Below are 6,000 nucleotides of genomic sequence, written 5' to 3' on the forward strand. Positions count from 1 at the left end.
CAGGTCCTTTTTACAGAAAACCCAAGGTTTCAAATTTAAGCGTATACACAAAAAATGCCTTAATTAACGCAGGATTAATTCAGCTACCATTTATGTATATATTCTAGTACAGTCTTCCAGCCCTCCTCTTACCAAAGGCTCCCTTCCTTACTCAGCCCATCCTCTGGATCTGTCCAGGGATGGATCTGAACAGCAACAACACAAGATCTCTGCTTGTTCAGCTCAGCGTTTGGAGGAGGAGAAGTGAACAAGACCGGGGAACAAAAAGAAAAATCTCACAGCAACAAACACTGCCTTGGAGAACAGCATCCCATCGCCGTCAGTGCCAAGACAGGTCATTTCAATCTTTTTTTTTTTTTTGTAAGTCTGGCTTGCATTTTTTTGGATGTCCAGTTTCTTCACACAGGGAAACCTCAGCAGCAGCAACTGAGCCCGACGGGAGCTACCCTCTGTATGTATTAATCACCAAGCTTCTTGGAAAATTAAAGTTCTACACAGGCAAGTTTGTCAATCCAAAATTTTTAAGCATTTCTGAATCTCTCTGACTCTTTTCTATTTCAAAAAGGAGAAATGCCAGCCACTTGCCTGATGGACTAGCACACCTTCTTTGCGAAGCACCCAAATGCTGTAGTCACAGCCATCACAGGAAAGTCCACGAGGAACACAAGTAACTCCATCTTCAGCAGTGATCGATTTGTGCAGTAAACACAGCAACGGCCCACACCGTAAGCCATACTGAACGATGCAGAGGTGTTCTGAAAAAATATGCTAGAAAAGCATCTGATAGGAAAATGAAAAGTGAAGATACTTGAGTCAGGTAATTTCACTCCGATTTGCAAACTTGAAGTCTCCATATGCATTTTATTTTCCTAGTAAATGTTTAGTTTTACACCACGATGCTTTGATTCAAGCTATTTGTCTGCCACCAGATTTTTTCTTTTCTTTTGAGTCACTACTCAGATACTATTACTATTCTGATGTTACCATGAATAAGGTAAGCTGCACTATTGCACTAACCAAATACGCTGTTTCTACGTCTGCTAACAAGAAGGCACAGGGATTTACTGTAGCTTTTTGTCATTTCCTCACATTTAAAATTTTCTGAGATGTTTTAAAACTAAAGAAATAAAAAAAGTCCTCAAGCGAAGAACTGGTAAAGTTCTTTCACTAACTTCGCTGTCTTTAAAAAAGACGTACCACAAGGTTCAGAATTTAGGAGCCGAAAGGCTCCTAAAATTAGTAGGTGGTTTTCAAAACCCAGCATTTCCACTGCTGAGCAGGCAAAAACGGAGCGCTTACATGCTTAGTTACTGGCTGCTTTTCTTTGGAAACCAAGAGCAGGCTGGGCAAAAGTATAATAAATGAGTGGAGAATTTGGTGTTAATAGAAAACGAGACTGGAAAACTTCAAGCAAACAACGCCCAGTTACCCAAAGAAACAAGCGCATGGGCAGCAGAAAGCAAATTCCCCATCACAGTCTGACACTGTATCCCACCCTGGCACGGGTTCCCAAGAAGTCTCCTCCCTAAGGAGTTATTTTGTCTCTGTGGGTTAGATCCACCAAAGAATCTGGATTCCTAAATGACAGCATCTAGATGCTCAGGAGAAAATCCTACACGACATGTCTAAATTCTCCACATGATGCCTGAGCTGCTTAGGCGTTTGGCTCGTGCATTGACCACAGAGATGTCGACAGGCTACAACTTTTATCTAGACATACTCAAGAGGAAACCACCGAGATTGCTCTGGTACTGTAGAGTCCAAGAAGGTGGCTCAGTTTACACAAACATTGCAAAAACAGCAAAGAACCTGGGGCCAGATGACCACCATCCACCTCCACAGCAGGTATGCACAAGATGCAGTTTGCATTGCAAGCGTAGCCTCGATCATAAATTAAAACAATTACGGGAATTCCATGTACTGCCAGGGGAAATCTAATTAAGCTCCATTATTCAGGCTACGAAGGACTGAAGGTATAATTTATCCTCCTCCCATAGCCCTTCCAATCAGCTGCCTTCAGGCGTGCTAGTTGTGAAGCCATTTCCCATGATGTAGATACTCATCTTCAGACACATCCTGATGGCTGAATCAACTCATTTTAAACAGACTTGTAGTCAACGCATAGAAGTTTCAGCTGACGCTTGGGCTAGATCTGAACCAGGGAAAGGTAAGATGCTCCGAAGCCCCGACCCACGAGCTGTCGGAGACACTCGATCCCTCCTCAGCAGGCAGTTCTCCGCTGATTCAGCATCCGTGTCCGGCAAATGAGAAAGAGACGTCAAAATTTGGCAAGTTATGATTCTCAGCTGCGAACAGAGAATTAATTAAGATGTTCTTAGGTAAGAACACTCCTTGAAAGACAAGGAATAAGGTGTCAGAAAAGCACGAGCTAATAAATTAAGAAAACGGAGTTTGCACTGAAGCCCCATCTCAACTTCAAACAACTTTAGATCAGATTGATGGAGCAAAAGTACTAGAGAGAGCTTATGCAGTCTTTTAAAGTAACTTGCTAGCCACAAAGGATGACTCTAGAAAGTCACAGTTATCTTTTATCTGACACCTTTACAGTTGTAAAAAGTTGTCAGGCAACATGGTAATGATATGTTTAAAACAAACAATTAGTGGGGAAAAAAATTATGACACCCCATTTATGCCTTGTAGCAGAAAGATGAGCCTTTTTATCTAGGCTATGCGAGTTACCCTAACTTTCAACTTCAAGAGGCATCTTGGTGGTTTAGCCATCTCTTGAGACCCTCAAACGAAGATACATGTGCCTTCCAGGAAAGCATCCCTGGCTAAATACAAGTTGTCCTTTGGCATAACAACTTGCTGGATACACATGAATGAAGCACAGTAACCTGTGACACACAGGTCAGACTACAGATCTGGTCTTAAATGATTTCTGATCTTAAAGGCTTCACATTTTATTTGCAGCACATAAAAAAATGAAGCTGCTAAGGTCTCCAGCCAATGAAACAGGTTTAATATAGGAAAAAAAGGCAACAGCCAGCTAATTCTAGAGAGTTTTGCAATGGTACAACATGCACAAAGGCAAAATTACCAGACAAATTTGAGGATATAAATGGTCTTCATGCAAATTCTGTCAGCTGTTGTGCCCACACACTGTGTCTGCAGCAGAACTCTCTGGGTGACAGTGGTTACCATGCCCAAGCAGAGGCAGGGCAGGATAACCCAACCACTGGGAACCACTGGCCAAACTGAAAAATGCACATGGGGCTTCTCACGCTACACGCATGTCAGGTCCGGAAGGGCTCTAGTGAGAGGTCCAGCTGCAACAACTTAGAGAAAGGACACCGGGATTTTCATCAGGAAACTTTCATTATCTCAGTTTTGAGCAGCTATTTTGTTTCCATACAGCAGATAAGTAACTCCTAACACTTTGTCCATCACGGACTTTCAGGGCTGTCCACTGCCAGCAACAATAGAAATCTGTGAAAGAAGCAATTCACCTCACACGTTCAAGTAAGAAAGCATCTAAAAACCCAAGTCACTGGTCGATATGAGCACTCTCAACATAATTGCTGCAAATTCCTGTGCCAGTGACAACATGGCATGAAGAAAAGACTTGTCTAAGCAGAGCTGAAGTCTGTGATCTTATTCCACACAAAACTTTCCGGCTACCAGGAAGAAGGGGCTTCTATTACTTCTCCGAGCTTCCCACGCAGCACCAACCCACGTCTTCATTACCTACATCCTCCTGCAGCCACCCCTCATCCGTTCAAACCCCCTCGGTGCCTGCTGGCTCCCTCCTACCTCAAACAGCAGCAGAGTGCAACAAATATGACTTGTTACTCTTCAGGTTTTCTGGCCAGTCATCCAAAAATCTCTCCACAATCTTGTCAACTCGCTATGCTGCTGCCTAGGAAAATCTCTGCCAGCGCTGAAACCGTTTGCGTTTGGCCGTTTTTCCCAACGGCCATATGGTCTCAACGCCTCTCCCCCGCTCACCATGAAAGCTTAAGTTGTAATTCAGTAAAAACGAGAAGCCCGCATCCCTCCTGCTCAGGGCTGCTCTGTGGGTTTTTCCAAGAGCTGTAATGAGGAATGTTAAACAAACATCTTTAATTAAAGGAATGTTTGTTTAATGTAATTAAATGCCTAAGGATCACCACACTGTTGCAGCCCTGGATAGTTTTGCAGTATGTGCTGTACCTTGCGATACTCTAGTGCAAGGGAAATAATGCAAGCAAATGACATAATCTGGCAGTAAATATCCAAATATGAAACAGCATCCAACCCATGCTATCCGTTTACCAATGCCTACGTGTCAGGAGGAACCCGCACTCGTCTGTCAGCCGACAAATAGGCCAAACTTGAGAATCTGAGTTACAAAAAATCCTGAAAAAAAGGAGCAAAACCCCACCCCCAAACCCACAGTGTTTTCAGTCCCCTTTCCTCTACTCTTTTTACTACCTTTCTATCCGAGGAGTCCTTGAGGAACGAGACTTTCGACACTGCTCCCAGAGCGACACAGGGCTTGTTTTTATGTGACAAAACTATTCCCCTTCCTCTCCCGCCGCCTCCAAGGCGATCCTGGGCACTGCCAGCCCCGAGTGAAACCCAAGTCTCCTGCCTGGCAGGGTGGAGCATTCCCTCCAGGCTGCAGCTCCGTTCCTCGCTAAACTACTACAACTCACTCGAAGTTTTGAGGGTTGTTTTTTTTTAAAAAAAAAAAAAAAAAAAAGAACGAGAAGGCAGCGCTCGGACCCGCCGGCCTGCTGGCGAGGGGGACGGGGCTAGGCGGCGATAACGGCACTCGAAATGTTTAACGTGACTGAGAGCCCGAGTAAACAGGGCAGCGCGGTGCCCTTCCTCGCCTCCCGCCTCCGCACCTCCCTAGGCCGCTTCTCGTTTCTCAGCGCCCGCGCCCCGCCGCGCGGTGCAGCATCCCCCCCGCTTCCGCAGGGCCCCGCCGCCGGGCGCCGCGCCCGCCTCCCCTGCCCGCCCCGCAGGCGGAGCGCGCCCGCCGCGGCCCCCACGCAGCGCCCCGGCAGAACCCACCGCGCCGGACCCGCCGCCGCGGCGCCGCCGCTCGGCCCCCGCGTAGCCCAGGCGGCGCCGAGCCGTGCCGCGCCGTGCCAGGCCGCCGGGCGCAAGGTCACCGCGGCGGCCGCTCGCCAGGGACCGGCCGCGGCCGGAAAGCCCCTACCTGGCAGCGCCGCTCCCCCCAGCGCCACTATGGCGGGCCATGCCGCGCCGCGCCGGGCCATGCCGCGGCCGGCGCCGCTCGGCACTTCCCACCTTCCGCCGCCGGCGGAGCTGCGGCCGCCGAGCCGCGCACCGCCTCCCGCCTGCCCCCCCATCCAGCGCCCGGCGGCGGCCCCCGGGGACGGCGCGGAGGGGCGCGCAGCCCCGCTTACCCGCGGCGCGGAGAGAGGCGGCGGCCGCCGAGAGGGACCTTGCCGCGCCGCGCCCGCCGCTGCTGCTGCTGCGGCTGCAACAAAGGACTTCCGCCCCGCCGCGCCTGCTGCTACCGCAGCGCCGGCTCCGCCGCGACCGCACGGAGCCGGACCCCTCCCCTCGGCGGCCGGCGGCTCCCGGCCCCGCCGCTGCCAGCGCTGCTGCGCCGCCGCCAATGCCGGGGCCCGGCGGGCGGCTCCCTGCCGCGCTCCCCTCTCCTCCCATGCCGCCGGGGAGGCGGCGGGGCCGCCGCGGCGCGGCCCGGGCTGGCGCTGCCGGCGCCCCCTCCCCATGTGCTGCAAGCCCGGCCCCTCCGCTCCCCCCCCCCTGAGCCGCCCGGGGCGCAAAGGGAGACCTGGAGCGGGGCATAGTCCGCCGGTGGGCGTCCAGGCGGGACCGCGGCTGCCGGGCTGTCCCGCTCCTCTCCCGGCCCCGCACAGCCGGAGGGGCGGAGGGCAGTCCGCCCCTTCCCCGTGCAGCAGGGCTCGCCCCACAGAACAGGGTGTCATCTCTTCCCTCAAACCAGCCGTAACGGGTGGTACCAGGGAAAGTCTTGGTCACCCATATGGTACCCAGCCC

At 51.3% G+C, this 6,000-nt stretch overlaps 1 protein-coding gene across 9 annotated transcripts in view; it reads right to left on the bottom strand.

Annotated features, from left to right (window-relative positions):
• ZBTB1 (zinc finger and BTB domain containing 1) overlaps positions 1 to 5,799 on the bottom strand; it is a 24,855-nt gene extending 19,056 nt beyond the window's left edge. For 2 of the 9 annotated variants that reach the window (XM_068399408.1, XM_068399405.1), the window contains exon 1: positions 5,382 to 5,574. The gene's annotated coding sequence lies outside the window, so the exon portion shown is untranslated. Of the gene's footprint in view, positions 1 to 585; positions 799 to 5,022; positions 5,045 to 5,170; positions 5,256 to 5,381; positions 5,577 to 5,776 lie in introns of those variants that run through there. The other 7 variants (XM_068399407.1, XM_068399406.1, XM_068399403.1 and 4 more) reach the window with 7 other exon arrangements.
• Between the last annotated feature and the right edge of the window lie 201 nt (positions 5,800 to 6,000).

This window comes from Nyctibius grandis, chromosome 4 (genome assembly GCF_013368605.1).
Source record: "Nyctibius grandis isolate bNycGra1 chromosome 4, bNycGra1.pri, whole genome shotgun sequence".
In the NCBI taxonomy this organism is placed as follows: Eukaryota; Metazoa; Chordata; class Aves; order Nyctibiiformes; family Nyctibiidae; genus Nyctibius; species Nyctibius grandis.